The sequence below is a fragment of the Phascolarctos cinereus genome, unplaced genomic scaffold (genome assembly GCF_003287225.1).
Source record: "Phascolarctos cinereus isolate Bilbo 61053 unplaced genomic scaffold, phaCin_HiC Scaffold_9;HRSCAF=440, whole genome shotgun sequence".
In the NCBI taxonomy this organism is placed as follows: Eukaryota; Metazoa; Chordata; class Mammalia; order Diprotodontia; family Phascolarctidae; genus Phascolarctos; species Phascolarctos cinereus.
In genome coordinates, this window is record NW_027556402.1 from 13513038 (window position 1) to 13538294 (window position 25257).

Consider the following 25257-nt stretch of genomic DNA (forward strand, 5'->3'; position numbering starts at 1 on the left):
TGCAGCTATATTTCATAAGACAACCTTCAGAAATTATACTGTGGATAAAAATGGAATGTGCTTTCCAGTCCTACAGATGAAAAAACATAACCTACAAGCTTATGGATATTATATTTTATTTAAGGTTGTGTTCTGTTCCTTCCAGGATCACATTTGTCTGGATAAGAAAAAGGAGAATGAGGCTTTTAGAAGAGCAAAGGTCAAATGGTCACAATTTGTCTTCATTGAATTCAACAGACATACATCAAGGCCATACTATGTACCAAGATATGATTGTAATAGGGGTCACCACAGATGCAAAGAAGGAAGATTGTAGGCCCTCAACATCTAGGCTCTAGATACTCTCTTTGGCTCATTTCTTCCATCACCCCTCCATCTACTGGCAACTTCTTATCCTTTTTTGGAAATCAGTTCTTGCTAACAAATAAATTGGGTCTCACACAATTATAACAAAAAGCAAAATGGTTTAATTATAAATACGGTCATTTCATCAGCAGCATCCGTGCCAACATCCAAGGCAGCCCTTCTTCAGCACCAGCCCCCAGGTCTAGCTGGATCAGGAAATGGATCTACTTCATGTAAGCCTCCTAACTCCCCCTGTCCTTGCAGCTTCTAGAAATGGAGATCACTACCACTGTTAGGTCACTATGTGGTGAAGGGAAGGTTCAATGTGCAGGTGATGGGGAAAAGGAAGGAGGAGTGCAGGAACCCTAGGGATGGCCTGGCTCCAGGTTCAGACAGCTCAGCCCTGATCAGACAGACAGGAATAGCCCATTTAGGTTGGTCATCTCAGTGTGATCATCAGCTGATCATTTTCCTCACTCTCAGACAAAGCAAAAGAATAAATAAGCTGAATTTTAAAAGATAATCAGAGAAACTACATTGTGCCAGAAAGATACCACAGACAATGAAGTAATATCAAAAATTTTTACACAAGTTTCTCTGATAAAAGCCGCATTTCTCAAATATATACTGAGTTTTAAACTGAGTCAAATTTATAAAAAGAAAAGCATTCCCCACTTAATAAATGGTCAAAGGACATCAACAGGTAGTTTTCAGAAAAAATCAAAGCATATCTATAATCATATGAAAAAGGCTCTAAATCACTATTATTTAGAGAAATGCAAATTAAAACAACTCTGAGGTACCACTCTCAGAAATGACAAATGCTGGAGGGGAAAATAGGTACACTAATGAACTGCTGGTGGAGTAGTGAACTGGTCCAACCATTTCTGGAGAAGAATATGGAACTATGCCCAAAGGGCTCTAAAACTGTGCATAACCTTGGAGACAGCAATACCACTATTAGGTCTAGATCCCAAAGACATCAAAGAAAAAGAAAAAATGACCTATACATATGAAAAATAATTATAGAGCTCTTTTTGTGCTAGCAAAGAACTGGAAAGCAGGAGAATGCTCATCAACTGGAGAATGGCTGGACAGGTCACGGCATATGATTGTGATGGCATACTATTGTACTATAGAAATAATGAAGGAGGTGGTTTCAGAAAAATATGGGAAGATTTATATGAACTGATGTACTACAAAGTGAGAAGAACCAGGAGATCATTGTGCACAGTAACTGTAATGGTGTAATAATGATCAACTCTGAAAGACTTGGCAACTCTTATTAATACAATATTCCAAGACAATTCCGAAGGACTCATGATGAAAAAAGGATATATACCTCCTGAGATAACTGACCAACTCTGAGTGTAAACCCAAGTGTAATTTTCTCACTTTATTCATTTTTTTTGCTTTGTTTTTGCAACATGGCTGATACAGAAATATGTTTTGCATGATTTCACATGTATAATTGATATCATGTTGTTTGTCTTCTTGGTGAAAGGGGGAAGGAGTGGGAGGGAGCAAGATAAGTCTGAACTCAAAATTTAGAAAGAAAAACATTTAAAAATACTAAATTAGAATATTAAAAAATAAACCTTATTCTGAGAAGGGGTTTATAGGAATTCACCAGCTAGCCAGAAGGCGCTCTCTCTCCCTCTCTCTTTCTCTCTTTCTTTCTTTCTCTCTTCTCTTTCTCTCTCTCTCTCTCTCTCTCTCTCTCTCTCTCTCTCTCTCTCTCACACACACACACACACACACACACACAGGCACACACACAAACATGTTAAGATCCATTAAACTAGATAATCTATAGGAACTCTTCCAAGTAATACCTCCTATGGTCATATACTTTTCCTCATCTATGCAATCATCGCCCTGTCCACATACACATGCAGAAATTACATCATTATAAATAAAATGGAGGAATAAAAAATTATGGTATGCTCCTCAGGATGAATGATTTAAGGTTTTACCATGAGAATGACAAGACTGTTAATATTAAGATAATATACCTTAAGAGAGAGCAATATAGCAAATTTAATGCATCTTCTACCAGCCCTCTTTACAAAGCCTGACTAAATATCACAGTATTTATCTATAAACAATCCAGTGTGTAAGAAGCTGGAGTCTCCAGAAAGAATGGATTATAATCTTGTGGCTACATGGAAAAACACATGCATGGAATTGAAATAAAATGCTGTACAACACGAGCTCTTTGTGGAACTCTCACTGCAGAATGACTTCTTTGGTAGGGTCAAGGGGTGCTTATCTAAAAGAACAATGAGCCGCCCTTCCTTGGGGCCTGTTCTTCTGTAGTCTTAAAGGAAAGAAAATGGAAGTTGATGCAGGCAGGTTCTTATTGTTCAGCCTAGTCTGACTCTTCATGACTCCATTTGGAGTTTTCTTAGCAAAGATACTAGAATGGTTTGCTATTTCCTTCTACAGGTCACTTTACAGATGAGGAAACTGAGGAAGACACAGGTTAAGCGACTTGCTCAGATTCACACAGCTGCTGTCTGGGGCTAGATTTGAACTCATGGAAATGAGTCTTTCTTACTGGAGGCCCGGCACTCTATTCATTGTGCCACCTAGCTGCCCCAGATTCTACTCACCGCCTGTTTGTACCAGTGTCCATTTCTACCTGTATCTAAAATTAATGGGAGCTTGAGTTGTAGGTATTCAATTGTTATAGAATGGGACCTCAGCAATACACATTTAAATATCCTCTGAAGCATCAGTGGCAGTGGGGATATTGAGTATACCAACTATTCTTGCCTACCATGAAGGAAATAATTAAATTAGCCCAATATAGTAGTTCCTTATAACTTTCATAGGATTCCTGGAAAATGAAAGATTGCACATTTTGATAGTTTATTTTTTCAATTTTAGCATTGGAAAAACTACTATTACTAGTTTAGACATTAATCTAGTATTTCATATTCATGGAGTAAGTTTAGATTTTCCCTTGAAAAGCCATTATGGTCAAAGGCAAAATGTTTGGAATTTAGAACCCAGAAAAAAAAATATATTTCCGGAATATCAGCTAGTGAATCCACTGATACATAGTGATTAACAGTCTGAATTTCTAAACAGTGGTCTCTCACTGGCAGATGGGGCTATGTCAGAACTAACAGTAATGATAATAATAGCTAACATTTATATAATGCCTACTATGTGCTAAGCAATTTACAATTATCTCATTCGCTCTCCACAACAGCTCTGGTAGCTAGGTGTTATTATTTTCATTTTACAGTTGAAGAAACTGAGGCAAGCAGAGGTTAAGTGACTTGCCCAGAATCACATAGGTACCTTAGTTTTGGTTCTATTGGACTGATGTTTGTGCTTCCCCCTTACACGACATTTTAATGTGAATAAAACATTGAAGTTGGTGATATATATATATATATATGCATTTATATGCATATATACACATATATATGTATGTATGTACATATACATGCAAATACACATATTATATATAATGAATACACATGTGTTCATGTATGTATATATGTATATTCATTGTATGTATGCATATGCTTATATGTGTATACATGCACATATGTATATATGTGCATACACATATATAATGAATATAAATATATATGTATTCATATATCAGATGTGGTATTAAAACATATTCTCTCTCTCTCTCTCTCTCTCTCTCTCTCTCTCTCTCTCTCTCTCTCTCTCTCTCTCTCTCCCCCCACATATATTTGTGTATGTGAGTGTGTGTGTGTGTGTGTGTGTGTGTGTGTGTGTGTATGCATACATATGGAAGTTGAAGGTAAGGAGTGGGGTAGAAGAAAATGAGAGAGAAATATTTTTAAAATAAAACCTAAAGTGTTTTTATAGTTAATATTCAGTTTTATAAAAATGACAAGTGACCCAGTAGAAAGAAATAAACTTAAGACCCATGAAAAGAGACTGGACAACCTGACAATAAAGTGTAAAAACAAGTGAAAAATATAGATAATAGTATTGGTGGTGTTCTCTTAAATATTTTATGACATTTTTTGCCTAGTGCACGTAAAGCAGAAGGTGATGATTATAGCACAAATTAAGATATTTGTTGAAACAGGTGGGGCTTTCTGTTACCTTTTTGTTTTAAAGGAAATGACAGGTTTTTTGTTTTTGTTAGGAGGGACTGTTTCAGCCTTGCCTTTGCCTGAAGGGTAGATCCCTAAATGGTTCTATTAATTGATGTGCAGCTCTTGTGTTTTTCCTTTTGGAAGGATTTACAAGATGTAGAGTGTTTAAATCTGTCTGTAAAGATATCTTAATTGAAAAGATATGCCAAAAAAAGTATAAGTCTGACCTAGGAAATGGTATTTAACAAAAGAAGCCAGACTCTCAAGTTTTCCTTTCAACTTGGTTGTTTATTGTTTCACAGAATTACACTGGTTTAAGCCAACCAGAAAGTGAACCTCATTAGGCAAATTTAATCATAAATTGTTAAGGTAATCATCTACCCAAGGCAAATATATAAAAGCAGCATTTATTCTGCTCTTAGAGAATGCATTTCATCTTTACTCCATATTCATCTATTCCTAAATTAAGGTGTATGCTTTCTCTTCAGATAGCAGTGTGAATACTGCATGCAGCTAACTGAATAAAAGTCTGTTTTGTCAAGTATGTTGTTTGAATGGAAAAGACTTCTCATCCAAGCAAGTTGCCAAATGTTAAGCAGTTATGACTGAAGAGGATTATAATTGGATGGGATTTCCAAGCTCCAACCCTTATACTCTCTTTTTTATTTCGTGGATGTCTTAGTGGATGGTTCCAGCCTGTATTTCCTACTTTTGGTATGCAATGAAAAGATATTAAAGGGAATTAAAAATAATCGATTACTCTTGGTGGGAAGAGCACCAGTTTGAAGGGTGAATTTGTTTCTGAATATTCCATGAATATTTCACTAGAATATTACTTATATATTACAAAACAACCAGCAGTTCTGCATTTTGATATAAAAATTTTGTATTATTTGTTCCATGTCTTTTTTCTTTATTTTGGTAAGGAATTATTGGATATATTATTAGGGAACCTGATTAGGGAACTTTAGCACCTGACTCCAGCTAGTACAGTGGCTAGAGTGCTGGGTCTGAAGTCAGGAAGACCTGAGCTCAAATCTGGCCTCAGACAATTACTAGCCATGTGACTCTGGGCAAGTCACTCAACCCTATTTGCCTCAGTTTCCTCATCTGTAAAATGAGCTAGAAAAGGAAATGGCAAACCACTCCACTGCCTTTTCCAAGAAAACCCCAAATGGGGTCGCAGAGAGTCAGTCCTAACTGAAACACCTCAACTATAACAAACTTCTTTCATTTCATAGAGTTCTTAAAATGTATTTCAATGTAACAAAAGAGTATATTTTTCTTCAAGGGGTGTGTGTGTGTGTGTTTGTGTGCGTGTGTGCACGCGTGCGTGCACGCTCGTGAGCGCCACGCATAGGAAACAGACAAAAGGAGGCAGCGAAATAGAGAGACGAGAGAGTGAGAGCAAATATGTGCATCTACGTGTGATGTATTTGCTTCTCTCTGAGCTGGGGCCCCAAGCTGAATTCCTAATTTTATCTACACCATCATGAATTGTATCCTGTTGTTCACTGGAGAGAGTTATGTTGGAAGCCAAGATGGGTAACACAGTAGCACAAATACTGCAAGAATCCATCAAAGCACAGGCTCTACTGATGGTTGGTTAATGGAATCACTTCTTTAGATCATGGGTTCTTAACGTGGAGTCCACCAACTTTAAAAAAAAATGGCAACTATATAGCAGCATAATTGCTTTCCTTTGTTTTCCTACATGTTTGATTTTATACAGTTAAAGAGTATCCACAGGCTTATTCTGACTGCCAAAGGGGTGCATGATACACAAAAAAGAAGAAGATCCTCTACTCTAGATGTACATGAGTCATGTTCCAAATGTTGTCACGTATTGGGAAGTTTATACTTGCTCTGCTTGGCCCTAGAGTGAAGCACTAGGAGCAGTGGATGGTAGAGAAGAAAGAGCTACAGAGTCAAAGGACCTGGGTCCAAATTCCACCTCTGAGCCCTGCTGCCTCGGTAACCTTGAGTAGACACTTACCCGCTTTAGGCCTCAATGTCGTCATCTGTAAAATTAGAGAGTTGTACTAGGGGGCTTCTGAAGGCCCTCTCTGCTCCAGATTCTCTCAGTCTAAGGAGGTCAATTTAGGTCTTAAGGGTGGGGGGACTACCTAAGATTTAGAGCTATCCAAAAGTGGCATTCTTGGGATGGAGAGAGTTCCCCATCTCCAGAAGTCTCCAAGCAAAAGCTGGATCACCATTGGCTAGAAATCTTGTAGAAGAGATTCCCATTGAGAAATAAATGGACCTAGATAACCTCAGATCCCTTCCCACTCAAACACACTGGGATTTTTAATTTCCACTCCAGTCGTATGTATTGTTGCTTCCTAAGAGAGCAGTGTAGCTGTACCCATTACTCTGACTCTCTTAGATTTAGGTATTTTAGTCCATGAGAGTTTGTGGCAAATTATCTAGGTTGCTGATTCTTTTAAATGGTGTGGAGACTAAATCTATCCATCTCAATAGACCTCCAGTGACATCCAGAAGAAAATATTTGTGTATCTCATACAAGGATGGGAAATCAAGCTCTCCCCCCCCGCCCACCACTGCCTGGGTTATGGAATACTGGAGTCTTTCAGCCTTCACTCTAACACATGTGCCTTGAATTTTCACACAATAAATACTTGCACGCCAAAGATTTTCTAGCATTGAAAATATGTGCATTTTAAAAACGCAATGTAGTGAGACAGTGGGACTTTTCACTGGCCAAGAAGGAGAATCAAAGACATTGGATATCTCTGTTAACAGAGATCCAGAAAAGAGGCAGGAGTGGAGCATGGTGGGTAGAAAATGTTGGCCTTAGTTCCTTAATTTGCCTTTTATTCTGTCTCAAATTCATTTACATGCTAAGAGGGAGTCTTATGGTATAGTGCATAGTAATGGGCCTGGAGTCAGAAAGACCTGAATTCAAATCCAGCCACAGACATTTATCAGCTATGTGATCCTGGAGAAGTCACTTAACCTCCACCTGCCTCAATTTCCTCTTCTGTCAAATGAGAATAATAATAGCACCCAACTTCCAGGATTATTGTGAGGATCAAATGAGATAATATTGTAAACTTCACCTTATCTAAGAAAGTCTCTTCCTGGCCTTTGTTAGTGGAGGGGATGGGGGTTGAGGGAAGATGTCTTGGGCGGATGATGCCCATGCAGCAGAGCTCTCAGACTGTCCTTATCAGGTCAAGGTGCTAGGCCCTATGGTCTAGCATCCAGAGCTAAGAGTCAGTGACTTGTTCTGAAAGGAGCAGCCCCCAAGGTCATAGCAAGGAGTGACACCCAATGGAGAATGTTTGCCCAGCAGCCACCAGTCACCAGCTACCATGGGACCAGCAGAGCAAAGCTCATCTCAATTAAGGACATGAGTCCTAGCCATGCATGTTATTCTAGTTGTGTGTCTTTTATGCACAAAGCCTATTTGCATCCACTCTCCGCACTGATGGTATGCATTATTGTCAAAGAAGGAACTCTAGCTTTGGGGGAAGAGGTGGGGGAGAAAGAGAGAGGATAAATGTTCTTTTCCAACATCTGTTACTATTCCATTTCCCTAGCTGTTTGTGCTCTAAACTAATTGTGCTCTTTAATTAACTAGAGGTAAAGTAAGCATGAAACCTTCATTAGCTAACATTTTAAGTGCACATGGACCTACAGAGTACCTTAAGACTGGGGTAACTATTCTCAAGGACCACATATGAGGAGGGGATGGGCTATAGTAATATTAAAAATTATCTTTTTTCTCATTGCAGACAGCTAAAGCGATTTTCCTAAATCCCAGGTCTGAACATGTCACTCCTTTATTCAGTTAACTCCTTTGGCTCCCTATGGCCTCTGGGATCAAATATAAATTCCTCTTGCATTTAAAGAAAGTCCTTCCCAGCTGGGCCCAATCTCCCTTATCATGCTCATACCCTTTCTTCTCCCTACAGTAGAGGTAAATAGGACTGCTTCCTGTCCTCAAACTCAGTACTCTACAAGCCCATTTGATGATTTTCTGTTGGCTATGGCCCTCACTGGAGAGAATTCCCTCCTTCCTTTGCAAAATCATCTCAAGTTGTCACCTACTACAGGGAGTCTTTCCTGATCACCTCAGCTGCTAGTTCCCCTACACACACACACACACACACACACACACACACACACAACACGCAAAATCACCTAGTCTTTATTTTGCACACAGTATATGCATGTTATGATATTGTTTCCCCCACTCTCATATGAGCTCCTTGAGGGCAGGGACCATTCTGTTTTCATTTGTGTATCTCCAGTATCTAACACTGTTACTAGTATATGAAAAATGCTTAATAAATGTTTGTTGACTGATTGCTGCCCCTCTTTCCCTCAACCAGTTACATCTAAGGTGGCTGCCTACCCTGTCTCTTCCCTAGGTCTAGGTCCTTTAAGAAATTTCTCAATGGCCACTTTGCCCTTGACCTGAATAAAAGAGTGGGACTCTTACAGGGAGGATACTAGGTTTCCTGATAGAGTGGGCTTTTCTGGCCATTGGCACCAGGTAGCACAGTAGATAGGGTATTGGGGTTAAAGTCAGGAAGACCTCAGTTCAAATCCAGTATCAGACACTTACTAGCTGGGTGACCCCAGGTAAGTTTGTCTGTTTCCTCATCTGTAAAATGAGCTGGAGAAGGAAATGGCAAACCACTCCAGTATTTTGCTCAAGAAAATCATCAAATGGGGTCACAAAGAGCAGGACACAACTGAAATGATTTCACAACAAAAGACCCTGGGCAAGTCACTTAACCTGTATCAGTTTCTTCATCTGTCAAATAAGAATGATAACAATAGCTACCTCCCAGGGTTGCTGTTAAGATCAAATGAAATAATCACTGACCCAGAAACACAAGAGAACAAATTGCTGGTTTATTCTTTATCAAACACAGCATTTTACACTTCTGCATACTGTTTGCGTATGTTAAATGGCTGGGATACTGATCGATGTAGCAATTTTAGTTAATCCAAAGATTCTGGGCTTTGGGTAGGAAAAAATGTAAATGAGATTTCTATCTCAGACCATGGCCCTGTTGACCAGCGCTTTGGAATCAGCCATTATCCCTCCCACCCCTCAGCACCAGAGGAGAAAGACGACCAGCTGCATCCACGGACTGGACTGAACCCAGGTTCAAGGCCAACCAATGAGCACCCTTGGAGATTGCTTTGACCTTCACTATTCATCTACCACCTACTATTATCCCCAAGGCATCCATCTCCTGTTTCCTTTCCTATCCCTGAATCTATCCAACACTGCTCTTACAGGAGAAAACTATCCCAAACTCCTGACCTGGCTCTTGTTTCTCATTTCCAGCCTCTTCAACCCTAGTCATGTTCAATTCCAACCTCACTCACCCATTCTGCCATGCCCTCTGGAATTCACATTCCATAGTGTACAAACTTATATTTTATCCCAGACCTCTTCCTCTCACATTACTTCCATCTAGTAGCCCTCCCTGAGACCCACCCCCTGGTCATCCTCTCCTGGCCTGACTGTACCTTCTCTCACATGGTAACCCATCCCCCCTAAATATGTACATCCACTGATCCTCAAGAGGTAATCAGAATACTTGATCCCCACTCTCTCTTCCAGATTCCTCCTTTGAAGTCAATTCAATCAAAATTTTCCATCCAAATCAAAGTATGGTAGTTGTATTATGTCAACCCCCAGGTTGAGAATCCCTCAATTCTCAAGGAATTCAGAACTGGTCTTATTATTTCCCTGTCCTCACCATCTTCTGCCTTTATACTAGGGGACTTCAATATCCATATCAATGCTCCCCCAAACTACATAACTTCTCACTCCCTCCACCTCCTCAGATCCCATGATCTACCCTTCATTCCACTTCAGCCACAAATTCTAGGGAAGATCACAAACTACCTATTCCACTTCCTCAACTAATTCAATTAAATAAGCCTTTATCAAGCACTTGCTACCTTCCAGGCACTGTGCAAAGCTCTGGGGATACAAAAAGAGGCAAAAGACATTCCCTGTCCTCAAAGAGCTAATGATCTATCGAAGGGACAACATGCAAACAAATATATACAAAGCAAGCTATATCCAGTATAAATAGGGAATAATTAACAGAGGGAAGGCACTAGAATAAAGAGAAGTTGAGGAAGGCTTTCTGTAGGAGGTGAGATTTTAGTTAAGATTTAAAGGAAGCCAAGGAGGTCAGTAGTCAAAGTTGAGGAAGGAGAACATTCCAGGGATGGAGGACGAGCAGAGAGAATGCCAGAAACTCATCTTTTCCTTCCTGACCATAACCTTCCATCATTCTACCTTTCACTCAGTCTCACACTCCCTGAACTGTCCTTGTCCCTCCCTGAGGTCTCTGATCCCTCAATCCATCAGTACTTTCTAAAGATGCAACCCTTGCTCGAACTTCATTTTTCTAACTCAATAGTGAGCCATTTCAAGTCTACACTGTCCCCCATTCTTAAATCCTTTGCTCCCTTTTCCTGTCACAATACATCTTTTGCTAAACTTTATCCCTAAAATACTTCCACAATCTGTCTTCTTTGCTCTGCCTACAAGATGTTGAATGGAGCTAGAGGAAGTTCAAAGTTACAAATTCTTTCTATGTCACTGGAACTTGAAAGCAGCATTAGGTAAGCATGTTTTAATTTCTATGTGTCTGGATCAAGCCTAGGTCAAGCATGTCTAGTGATTCCAGTTAGGAACTGGAATGCAATGGAACATTTGCAGACCACATAAAATTAAATAAGTTTAATTAATGTAATCAATAATTTGATTAATTTTTTAGAAAAATAAGATGCAATCTTTGATTTAATACAGTAATCTGGCTCCAACATTCTCTCTAGTGAAAACAGTCAGTCAGAAAGATTTCTCAGGCAGCACTGAAAATTCTCCTAAACCTTGTGGGTTTAAATTGCTCATAGACTGGGATTTTTGTATCTCCTGTGACAAGAAAGCCTTGCCAATAATTCAAGGCCTATCCTTTAGACCAGATCAATGGAATACTGAGGACAGCCTCCTTGCCCCTTTAAAGGAAGCCAGTCCAGCCAGAACAGATGCAGTTCCCTTGACGGCAATATCCTAAAATTCTTCTAGGGAGCCTTCCACTGTTTAAAAGACTAAAGGCCAGTGGTCAAGAATTCTCATCTCAGGATTGTGAGAATCCCAATATAGGCAGACTTTTGATTATGGGTAGATATTTTTTTCATGATTTTTTAAAGACCTTAGGGGCAGCCAAGGGGTGTGGTAGATAGAGCTCCAGTCCTGTACTCAGGAGGACCTAGGTTCACATCTGGCCTCAGACACTTACTAGCTGTGTGACCCTGGGAAAATCACAATTCTGTTTGCTTCAGTTTCCTCATTTGTAAAATGAGCTGGAGAAAGATATGGCAAACAACTCCCATATCTTTGCCAAGAGAACCCTAAACGAGGTCACAAAGAGTAGGACAGGACTGAAAATGACTAAACAAAAATGGCTGTTTTGTGACTTTAAAATGCTTTGTGATTTTTTTTAAGCATGGATGAATGTTGCATGTTTTCAAAGGATTTTTCCACAATCCATTGAGATAACCATGGGATTTTAGAGTTTTGATTGTTTCTAATATAAGTCATTGTATTAATTGCTGTTCTAATGCTTAAGTCTTCTAGAATTCCTGGTTTAAATCTAGCTGGGTTATAACAAATGCTCTGTTGGGGACATTGCTATGTTGTCTTTTTGCCATAATTTTATTTCATATTCTGGAGTCACTATTCATTAATGATATTGGTCTATACTTCTATTCCTTTGTTTTATCCTTGCCTGATTTAAGACTATATCTCCTTAAAGGAGTTTGATGAAGTACTTTCTCATTTTTAGGATAATTTGTATAACATAGGTACTGATTTTTCCTTAAAAGTTTGATAGAATCCTCCTCTCAATTTTTGTTTGTTGGGATGGTTCCTTTATTCCAGTTCTATTTCTCCACTTTCTTAGGGGAGCTAGATGGAGCAGTGGGTAGACTGCTGGCCCTGGAGTCAAGAAGACTCCTCTTCCTGACTTCAAATCTGGCCTCAGATAGTCATTTGCTGTGTGACCCTGGGCAAGTCACTTAATACCCTTTCCTTTGGTTTCCTTATGTGTGAAATGAGCTAGAAAAGGAAATGCCAAACCGCTTCAATATCTCTGCCAAGACAACCCCAAATGGGGTCACGAAGAGTCAGACACAACTGAACTCCCCTTTCTATCAGTAGCTTTGCTTGGTTTAGATTCCATGGAACATCGGACCCTCATGCTGGGTACCTCCTGGTGCCCTTCCCCCTTGCCTTTTCAGCTTCCTTTTCACTTCTCTCACTAGATCGTAAGCTTCTTGAGGGTAAGGACCATCTTTCTTGTTCTTATTTGCCTCCTCGGTCCTTAGCATAGTGCCTGACACATAACTGGTGCTTAATTAGTACTTAATTGTATTTGAACTGTTTAATACCTCTTTTTGATGGCCTGTTAATTTGGATGTCTATTTCTTTTGTGTTCTCAGTATTGTGTGCACATAATGTCTATTCTACTTTTTTTCTTCTGAGTAGTATGGAAGTAGAGCCAATTAGAAGAGATTACTTCGTCACTTTCTCTTATATTGGTCTTTCCTTATCCCTCACCACTCTCTCCAAACACACTCCATATCCAATCAGATGCCAAATGCAATCAATTTCACCATTCATTCTCTATCACAGTTACTGACTTTTTCTCCAGTCACTACCCTAGTTCATGGCATGTCTGCCACTGTAACTAGTACTAAAGGACTTTTTTGTGAAGTATGCAGAGAAGAAATTGCTATGGGTGACATCACCTCATTGATCAAGCTCGTCTAAAAGTGACTTGAATAATAGCAGAACAATTAGAAATACATCCTCCCACCCGGAGACAATCCAATTGATTTTTCAGTTAAATCGCTTCATGACTTACTGAGACACACCACAAAGTGAAAGGCATTTTATTTCTCCTTTAGCCAAGGCAACTGAAAGAATAGAATCAGCAGATCTGTCTATTATCATTAAAATAATAAAGAAAGCTCCGCAAAGTGAACCCTCTTGTTAATTAAATCAGTATGTTAACTTTCTATTTTATAGTATTTGACCCTAATGATGAGTAATCAAGATTTTTTAAGTAAACTCTCCTATAATTCAATTCAATGCAGTAGCTATGATGTTGATTAATAAAAGACAGGCAGACCCTTTGATCCAGCAATACCACCACTAGGTCTGTATCCCAAAAAGATCACAAAAAAGAAAAAAAAGACCCATATGTACAAAAATATTTATAGCAGCTCTTTTTGTGGTGGCAAAGAATTGAAAACTAAAAGGATGCCCATCCATTGGGGAATGACTGAAGAAGCTGAGGTATATGAATGTAATGGAATACTATTGTGCTGTAAGAAATGATGAGCAAGCAGATTTCAGAAAAACCTAGAAAGACTTACATGAACTGATGCTGAGTGAAATGAGCAGAAGCAGGAGACCATTGTACACAGTAACAGCAATACTGTATGATGATTAACCATAACAGACTTAGCTCTTCTCAGCAAAACAATTGTCTAAGACAATTCCAAAAAACTCATGATAGAAAGTGCTATTCACATCCAGAGAAAGAACTATGTAGTCTGAATGCAGATCAAAGCAGACTATTTTCTCTTTGTTGTTTTTTTTCTTGTGATTTTTCCTTTTTGTTCTGATTCTTCTTTCACAATATGACTAATGTGGAAATATGTTTAAAATAATTTTTAAAATAAAATAAATGACAGACAGCAGGACATAGCTGATCAAGAGCCAGCCTTGGAAGCCAGGAAGACATGGGTTAAAATTATGCCTGTGACACATAGAGGTATGGTAAATCTAGCCAGGTCACAATATCTCAGGGCTATAGGTGACTCTTTAAAACTTTACATTGCAGAGATTATGAGCTTGCACTGGGAGCAGGAATTTTCTTCACCAGGAGTTCACAAGGAAGTCACAGGTCCAGTTCCCATCCCATTGTGTGCTAGTCACTGAGGGTACAAAGCCAGAACAAATCTTGACCCTTGACCCTCCTTCTGCCTCTTCCCTTTGTACTTGCCTGGCTAATCCTTTCCAGACTTTCAGTGGTTCACATTCTTCCATTCACCTCCAAGAGTGGGTGTCTCCCAAAACACTAACCTTGGCCCTTTTCTATTCATTTTATACTCTATCACTTAATGATCTCATATTCACTTCTGCACAAATTCACTTCTGAAGGTGATTTCTGAATTTGTACCTTCAAGCATAACCTTTGCCCAAAGTTTCAGTTGCATACCACCAATTGGTTGGTGACTGTCTCCACTTGGCTGCCCTACCTAAGACTCAGAATTTCCAAAACAACTCATTGTCATCACCACTAAATCCATCCTCCCTCCCAAATTCCCTACTTCTGTTAATGGCATAATCACACATTCTCCACAGTCCCCCAGGATACCAATGATGGAGTTACCTTTGACCCATCCCTCTCCCTCCATGTCTATATACAAGTCTATTCATTCTGCTTCCAAAATATTTTTCCCATCTATCCCCTCCTCTCCAGCAAGAGTCACTCCCCTAATTCCTTAACTCCTAACTCATCTTTCTTCCCCCATTATCTTCCCCTTCCAAACTCTTAATGTAGCTGACAACATAAACTTCCAAATTTCCCTCTTCAAAATTTTCAGAAACTTTTCATATCCTATAGAATAAACCATGAACTCCTTAACCTGGTAATTAAATCCTTTTACAATCTGGTCACAACTTGCTTTTCTATCTTGATTTTGCACATCACTTTTTTTCACACGCTTTTTTTCTAAAATACAAAATTTTTAACTTCATTCTCTTTTTTTACCACCAACACACACAGCATTCACAAAGGCTGTCCCCCGTATTGATAATCAAAGCCCTCCGCATTGAAATCCTTTCATGAGAGACTTAGCTCACCACTCCACTGATATTTCCATCCTCCATCAAAATGCCTGGTAGATAGTCAGCACTTAATAAATGTTTGCTAACTGAATGACCTGAAATGATCTTTCTCCTCAAATTTTCTTAGATCACTTTGGCTGGATCTATCCTTTGCAGTGATTATTTTGAGTTAGCTAAGTAGAATTCTTGACCTGGAGTCAGGCAGACCTGATTTCAAATCCCCTGAGACATTTACCAGCTGCGAGCACTTGGGAAAGTCACTTACAAACTGCTGCTTGAGTTTCCTCATCTGTCAAATGAATAAAATAATACCTACCTCCCAGGTTCATTGTGAGCATCAAGCAAGATAATATTGGCCAAACACTTTGCAAGCCTTCAAATGCTATGTAAATGCTAGCTGTTGTTATTGCTAATAGCACCTTCCTTGCAGGATTGTTGGGTGGCTGAAATGAAATAACTCACCAAAAGTGCTTTGCAAAACTTGAAGTGCTTTGTAAGTATTCTTCTTCTTCTTCTATCTTATATCAGACTTAACTGAATGTATGTTCTATTCCCCTATTCATCTCCTTGAGATTAAGAACTGATTTGGTTTGCATCTTTAATGTCCAACACAATGACTTATACATGATAGTCATTTTTTTTCTTTTCTCTCTCATTTAAAATATCTATCTATCTATCTATCTATCTATCTATCTATATCTATATCTATCTATCTATCTATATCTATCTATCTATATCTATATCTATATATGTATATATATTATATATATGTCTATATATATATCTATATCTATATCTATATCTATATCTATATCTATATCTATATCTATATATAGTCAAATGTTATCAGGCAGCTACATGGTATAGTGGATAGAGCACTGGACTTTTAGGTCAGGAAGCAGTCAGAATATGACATCATTTGAAATGCTGCACCAGACACTTACTAGATGTGTGACCTTGGATGAAGTCATTTGACCAATATTTGCATTGGTTTCCTCATCTTTAAAATGGGAAGAATAAGAACACTGACTTTCTGGATGTATTATGAAGATAGAGTGAGATATTCAAAAAGTGTTTTGCAAGCATTAAAACATTACATAAATGTTTTTTGTTTTGTTTTGTTCTTCAGTGACCTTCATGACCCTATTTGAGGTTTTCTATTCCTTTTTCCAGTGGATCTAGTGAATCCATTTTGTCAGGCAATCAAAGGTTAAATGATTTGGCCCAGGGTCACACAGCTAGTAAGTGTCTAAGGCCAGATTTGAACTCATGAAGATGGATCTTCCTGATTCCAGGCTTAGCACTCCATCCACAGGGCCACCTAGCTGCTCTGATACCAATTTACTTAACAGCAATAAAATACCATCTTATTTACAGTCTATACATTTCTTGCTTCCTCCTCAGTACCCCCAACCCTAATACAATGACCCCATAGATAGGTTAGTATAGAAACTGGATCTTGCTACAGCTGTTCAGTTTTCCTCACTGAGTCAGAAGTAAATCAGTGAGCATAGTCAATTTAAATTTTATTTATGTGTGCTAAAGGATTGCAAACTCGACTTTAATTTTTTTAAGTAAAAAAGTATAGGTAATCAAATTATTTCCTACCTTCCTAAAAGAAGTCCAAATTTCTATGCATTAGTGGAATATTTCAGAGTGAATTAGTTCACCATGAAGGCCTCAGGATATACTTGGCTATCTAATATTTTATAGTAGGAAAGATTTTACATAAAAAAGTCACTTTCAAGGCCAAATATGCATATTAGTGAACCCAACATTTTGCTTTCAAAGCCTAAGTAAATAGTGTTTGTCCCTGTAAGTGTAGAGTATGGCTCTTTCCCACTTTAGCCATTTAGTGATTTTGGTGAGGTTTCATAAGATATTTTACCAAAATTTAAAAAAGAAAGCTTCATGAAGAGTTTCAGGACTAGAAAATGTCCTTCAGTTGTCCTCTTATGGGGATAATAAGAACATTTATTTCATAGGGGATGATATACATAAGTCCTTTTGCAAACCCTAAAGTGCTATAGAAATGTGATAGAAATGTTTTCTTTCTTGCTCTCTCTCTCTCTCTCTCTCTCTCTCTCTCTCTCTCTCTCTCTCTCTCCTTCCCTTCCTCCTCTTTCTTCTTCTTCCTCCTCCTCTTCTTCTACCACCAACACTACTATTACTACTACTACTACTACTACTACTACTACTACTACTACTACTACCACCACCACCACCACCACCACCACCACGGCCATTTTTGGCTTTTTCATTGTGAGGACCCTAATAGCCTCCCAACTCCACTATACAAAGAAGGCCCAGAGAGGTTTAAATCCATTGAGTCATCCTGTCAAAATTAGCTTAGCTGTTACAGTCCAAAGATTTTCTCCACTAATATGAATCAGCAACAGTCCTCTCTGGGGCCAAACATTTATTTAGTAATTACTTGCTCTCTGTAGAATAAGACAATGTGGATAGCTTACAATCTATACCACTGGACAGAATATGAAAAGGCTAAAAATGTTAAATCATGTTCTTGCTAATATTGAACTTGGAATCAAAGAAGTGATTCTTAACTAATTCCTGATTTTTCCTTTTCATTAAAGTTAACATAGCAGTATATCAGGAAACTTCTCTCTTCTTTGATATTTTTAATAGCATTTTATTTTTTCCAATGACACGTAAGGACAATTTTCAATATTCATTTTTTAAAGATTTTAAGGTTTTTTATGATGTTTCTTGAGCCAGACTGACTTTTTATTATTATCAGCACAGACAGGCTTATAAAGATCTATACATAATGATGATAATTGTGCATGAATGTAGAAAAAAATATATACAAATGAGAAAGAATGAAATCAGACTCAGGGAAGTTTTAATATAGATATGAATTCTCAATGCTCTATGGTGATTCTCTGAGACAATAAGTTGCAAAGATTTGCTGGTTTGCATTGATATGAAAAATTTCCTGATTGAAAGGTTCTTGGACTGATGAAATCATAGTACTGGACCTAATCATGGTAATAAAAACAATAATTCCATAAGTGTAGGTGTGTGGTCAGTCTGGGCAATACTGTTTGGGTTCCCAACACATGTCTTTAAATAGGAGACTTTAAGAAAATGAGACTGGTTTTCTAGTTTGGCTACTTAATTGGCTTCCAAGGAAAATCCAAAAAGTTATTTCAGTAATGTTTCAATTAATGACAGCCTCCCTGGAATCACTGTATAGCCTCCCAAGGTGATAATTTTGAAGACCAATAGTTATTTGGATATATAAATTCTAGTGTTTGGATACATTCAATGAACTAGGGTCCAATCAGTGACAAGTCAATAGAGAGACAGGAATGTCAGAGACTTGATAAATGAGTGTGTTCATATAAGCAAAAACTGTCTAAAACCTAGGATGACAACTGTTTGCAAACTGAGTGAAGACAATCAAAAACGTATACTAAGCTAAAGTATATCTAGGGTTTGGACTCAGAGCCCAAGGAGTTAGGGAGAAACATTGATATAATTCAACAACAATCACCTATGAGCAAGGAAAACAAAAACTTGGCCCCTGCCCTCTAAGAGCTTACATTCCACTTTGGAGCATGCTGGCAGCAAAGGAGATGTCTAAACAAAATGACCTAGGGAAATTTTAGGAGAAAGAGAATGTTTTCAGTTATATTCAGTGTGTAGAATGATGGCCCATTAACAGACTCCTTTTTTTGCTCCTGAGATGTTGGGCATTTTTATGTCATGTGCATGAAGGAAGCGCCCAAAGCATTTAAATGATGAATCCACTGAATCTCAAAGAAGCATTTCATCATGCCCTCTTCTACAGGCCTAAGCCAATGTCTTATATGACCCTGAGTCTTTATGGAATGGAAGAATGAAATACCTGCCAAGTCCTATCAAGCTGGAAAGACCTTAAGTTCAGAACAAATAATAACAGCATGCCTGCCTTCCAAAGACTGTCCTTGGCCATCCAAATCAAGACCAGCATAGCTAAGTTCATCAGTGTCCATCACCATACTGGTGGCAAAATGATGAATGTTTGACCCACAGGAACTCTTGAATATCATTGACTAAGTTAAAAAGAGCCTATCCACAAAGAGTCAAACATGGCTAAAAATGACTGAACCACAAGTAAGCAGGAATGGTGCCTCCTCTAACAAAATCGGAGATCTCTAAAGCATGGAAGAACATCTCTGTGCCACATGGACACACTGTAAGCTGCCCCGATGGGATTGAAAGTATTCTTATGGCCTTGGAAGACTATTGCAGTATTGCAACTGTGTTTTGACGATAATTAGTTCATTCTGCAGTGTTTCTTTTATGCTAAAATGTAGAGAGAAAGCTTATGTTATTTAGATCTCTCTGTGATCAGTGTGGGTACTCCCTTCAACCCTGAAGAGCATGGCCTATCCATGGCCAGTGTGAGATAAAACTCTTAAAAATAGAGTGCAATTAGAATGGAGTTTGCAGTACAAATGCATACTGTGAATCAACAGGAATTGAAAACCAGGAGATGAAACCTTTGTTTGATACTATAAGCATTAATGAGTCTAAAAAAGTACTCTCAGAGGATATTCTTTTCTGAAAGGCTGGGAAACCCAACAAACATGAAATAAAACATTTGTGCAAATAAGCTCAGCAGAAAGAACTGAACAAGAAAAAAATCATTTTTTATCAGATTTGTAGTCAAAACAAGGATCAGACCATGTAAAAATTCCAATGAGTGAAAATAATAATGCTCCAATAAAATGGCTAGAGCAGCTCCCTCCCTTGGCTTTGGTTTCTAGAAGGAGGCACTTTTCAAGATGCCTGAACCCCTGCCAAGTCCAGGCAGGAAAACAGCAAAAACAGCTCCATTGTTGAGAGCAGGTCCAATACAGAAATTAGCTCTGATTAAAAACAATAAAAGAAAAAAACATTTCCCCCCAAAGCATTATTTAGACTGATTTAACATCTAATGAAGACTTGTGTACATGAAATATTAAAAGTTTTCCCAATGAAAAAGGAATGAAGTGCTTAATAGGAAATGTTGTGCTCCCTTATTTATGACATTAATATGGTCCTTTTTCTTCAAGGAGGAAAATCAGTTCTTTGGAAAGAGAGAGTTTGTAAACTCATCTTTATATCCATTCTCCTCAATCTATAATAGCTAACAACTTACGGCCAGTGGAGAATGTATTTTGGAGTATCTTATAGGATAGTTCAATAATTAATTGTCTAGAAGTTAAAAAGAAAGACTCTAATGATACCATGGTGAAGTAAATAGGATTGTAGTTTGAAGGCTGAAAGAAAACTCTGAAGACTTCTTATTCAAACCTTTCACTTTACAAATGAAGAAACTGCACTTGAGGGAGATTAAGCAATTTTCCCAAGATCATAACAGATAGTAAACACGGAGAATAGATTTGAACTCGAGGGCTCTGGATATTTCCTTCCACTGTGTCACACTAATTCTGATCAGTAACAAGGATGGAGAATACTTTTTTTTTTGTCTCAAGATGCTGATATCTAGGAAGTCACAGTTCCCATAGTAGTTTGGAGTTCACCATTCTAGTACCTCACAAGACCATCATCTCACCATGTTGTTGTCCTCTACCAGTTTGCACTGACGGTGTTATCCTATTGCCTCATTTTACCTACTCATGGGCTTCCTGCATCATAGACCCCTGTTCCTCTCAGGTCCCAGTCCTTCAATATCCGATGCCCTGGGCACTCTTCTATGGAAGCCATCCTTTCAAGAGCTGATCTCTTCCCCTCACAGTCCCAGCAGGGGCATAAGAAATTTTTTTCCTGGGGTCCTGCTAGGACATTCCCTTTCCAGATGTAAATGCATCCATTGTTGAACTGTCCTTAGAACTTCCACCATCCTTTGGACTGAGTGCCCCACCCACCCAAACCCAGACTAATCTCTGTTCCCCTTTGGAACAAGAATTTCTTCTTAAGGTTCTATTCATATTCCGTTCATGATGCTTAACATCTTCAACTGAACTTGGTCTCAGTTTCTCTGTCTCTGTCTCTCTGTCTCTATTCTTTGTATCTGTTTTTTTTTTGTCTGTCTCTCTGTCTCTGTATTGTTATCTTTCTCTCTACCTCTATCTCACCCTGTGGGTAATGAAGAATTATTGGGCATGATCAGTTCACTTCCATTCAACACCTACTATGTGTCAAAGAGTATGCTAGGTAATGTGAATTCAAAGATTTAAAAGAAGGAATTCAAAGATTTAAAAGAAGGAAAGAACCTCTATTCTCCTTTCTTCATAGGAGATGAATTAGCTCAAAGCTTTTAAATCAGAGCTCATGACACTCACCTATTGAAAGAATATTTCTTCTGTTCTCACGTTTGAGTGAAACACGTGGGAGAGGTCAAAGGGACCTCTGAGGCCAACCAGTCCAATCTGAAAACATCCACCTTCCCCTTTTACAAGAGGAAACCGAGGCACAAGGAGATTTAAATGACTTGCCAGGGCAGTGTTATCTTTATTTGTACCAAGAAAAAAAAAAGAATGGCCATCAAATGGTCACATCATTTTGAGGATTATCGTCAACACAGTAAGTCACAAGCCATTCAATGTTTCCCAGGCAGGCAACAAGGATTTATTAAGCTCTCACCATATGCCAGCACCAGGCTAAGCAATGAACAAAAAGAAAGACAGTCCCTGATCTCAAGGAACTTACATTCTAATAAAAGAGAATACAAAAGAAGCTAGAAAAAATGAGGGTAAGGAGAAAGTACCCATATGGAGGCAAGGGGACAAAGTGGGCAGGAAGGGAATGAAGCATGGTTGGCCCGGACCCATCCCCAAAAAGGAGAACCCATGGAAGGAATTCACCAATTAAAGAAGGGAGCAAGAATGGTAGAGTGATGCTCCAAGGTAAAGGTCCCAGTCATTGAGGGAAATTCCAAGGTGAGATACATCTGAGTGAGTCCTAGCGGCAACATCTGGAGTGTTAGAAGCACAACAGGACTTTTGGTCAGAACCTCCCACCAGTTTGCAAGAGGGGGTCCCACCCAGAATATTGGGGCTTTCCTCATTTTTTCTTGACATGGAAATCAAGAGAGCACTCTAGCTGCCCACCTCTCATCTCTCACCTTCACCATTTTACTAGTCCATCTTCTTTTTCTAGCCTACGTCTCCTCAATTTCATTTTATTACTGCTCCTCTTCAGAATTCCTTGTTGGTTATGTGTTGCAGCCTATTCGTACCTCCGTGTTCTTCTCCATTGTCCTCTGCACAATATTCATTTTCATCTCTTTGGAGAGTGTTGTGTTCCATGTATCACTGCCATACAGCAACACTAGTTGGTATTTAAAAAACTAGAGGCTTTTATTCTGTTCTTTATTTTATTGGGAAAAGCTTAAGGTCATTAAAGGAGCTTTGCAATCTTCCAAAGGCAATGTATTGCCTTCTCCTGTTCAACTCTGGTGCAATTTTATATCCATTCAAACCATTTGTCTCAGATAAAATAAAATAATAATGAATATCTAGCATTTATATAGTGTTTTACAAATATAATCTCATTTTATCCTTACAACAACTTTGGAGGGCACATGCTATTATTTCCCCCATTTTATACTTGGGGACACTGAAGCAATCAGGGGTTTAGTGACTTGCCCCAGGTGACATAGTAAGTGTCTGGGGCCAGATTTGAAATCAGATCTTCCTGACTCTAAGTCCACACTCTATCCATTACACTACCTTCTTGCCAATAGATAAGTAGTCAAAGGATATGAGCAAATATTTCTCAGAAGAAGACTTGCAAACTATTAACAGCATATGAAAGAATGTTCTAAATCACTAATAATAAGAAAAATATAAGTCAAAGCAACCCTGAGGTCTTACCTCACATTCTAAAAACTTGCAAAGATGATAAAAGATGTAGTCAACTTTGGAAGGACTGTGGGAAGATAGACACACTTTGGCATTGTTAATAGAAATGGAATCCATACAACTATGTTGAAAAGCAATTTGGAATTCTTCAAATAAAGTGACTAAAATGTCCATATCCTTTGACCCAGAGATTCCACTCCTAGGCTGCACACCAAGGATGCCATTGATGAGAAGAAAGTTCCCCATATGCACCAAAATATTTTAAGAGCACTTTATGACAGCAAAGTGGAAACAAAGGCAAATGCCCATTAATTGTTGTTATCATTCAAGTAGTTTTTCAGTCATGTCTGCCTCTTCATGACCCCATTTGTGTTTTTCTTGGCAAAGATACTGGAGTGATTTGCCATTTCCTTCTCCAGCTCATTTTACAGATGAGGAAACTGAGGCAAACAGGGCTAAGTGACTTGCCCAGGGTCACACAGCTAGTAAGTATCTGAGGCTGGATTTGAACTCTGGAGGATTAATGTTCTTGACTTTAAGCCTGGCACCCTATCCACTGCACCCCCTAACTAGCCCATCAATTGGGGAATGGCTAAAGAAATTGAATATAATAATATTACTGCTCAAATGACAAATGTGATGACTATAGAGAGGTATGAAAAGAGTTGTTTAGACTGAAATAATAAATCAGAGACAAGAAAATAATTTACACAATGATTGTAGCAATGAAATTAGAAATGATATAAATATAAAGAACAATAATGCTATAGAAGAGATATGAGAAGACACCCTCACCTTACCTTTGCTCAGGTAGGAGTATTACACACGCTTTCAGACTTTTTCAATGTATTTATTAATTACATTGCTATTTTCTTCCTTTTTAAAAAAAATATACAGGTTTTTAATAGAAGGTGACTCTCTGGGAGAGGAAAGGGGAGAAATATTTGGGGAAGTTACGGTAATATTTTTAAAACCTATCAATAAAAATTTATTGAAAATGATTCTAATTTTTGTAGCTTTAATTCTCATATTTTGTTTAAATATCATTGGGTAGTTAATATTAATTATTTTTATTCCCCATTGTTTAACATAAATTCACCTTGTTCATTTTTCATCTTGGCAATTTGATTTTTCTCTCTCTTTTTCTCAATCAGATGAGCTAATGACATAGATTTTGTTAGTCTTTTTAAAAGTCTCTATCACATCTATATTTTTTAGTTTCAAGTTTCTCCATTTCTCATTTAAATTTCAAGATTCCTTTTTTTGGTATTGTTTTGGGATTGCTCTTTTTATCTCATTTTTAAAAATCACATACTCAGTATATTGAGTCTCTTTTTATCTTGTTAATAAAGGTTTTAGGAGGTATAAATCTTCCTTTGAAGATTTGAGTTTCAGCTAGGTCAGTTTTGTTTTATTGCCTTAATGTTACCATTTTCAATTATTTTTATTCTCATGATTTGTTCATTGACCTACTTATCATACATAATGACCCTATTTAATTTCCATTCAGGTGAATCTTTCGATCATATTTCTTTTGTTCATTACTACTTTGTGTTATTGTCTATAAAAATGTTCATGATTTCTGCCATTTTCATTGTCAATTTCATTTGTGAGCACACGGGCATAGCATATGGTCATTTTGTTGTTGTTATTAAGATACCATAGGATAGTAAGAAATATGTGTAGTCTTTTCTATTCCCATGCATAAGCCACAATAAGTCATGGACATCCAGGTTATTCAACAATTCATTCAACCCTATATTCTCCTTCTTATTTATCTTTTGGTTGGAATTTTCCAGATTTGAGAGGAGAATAATAGCATTTCTACTATTATTATCAGTAGATTTTTTGCAATTCACTTAACTTTTCTTTTCTGAACTCATCTGCACAATGAGATCTGAATATACAGAGACAGACACTCGGAGACAGAAACAGAAAGAGACCAAGATGGAAACAGAAGAAAACAAAGAAAAAAATTCAGATCTGAAGACTACACCTGTGATTTCTTTGTTATAAAGACCTCACAGATGAAAACTCTCTTTACTAATGAGGGTTCGCATTTCCTCTGTAGCTTACA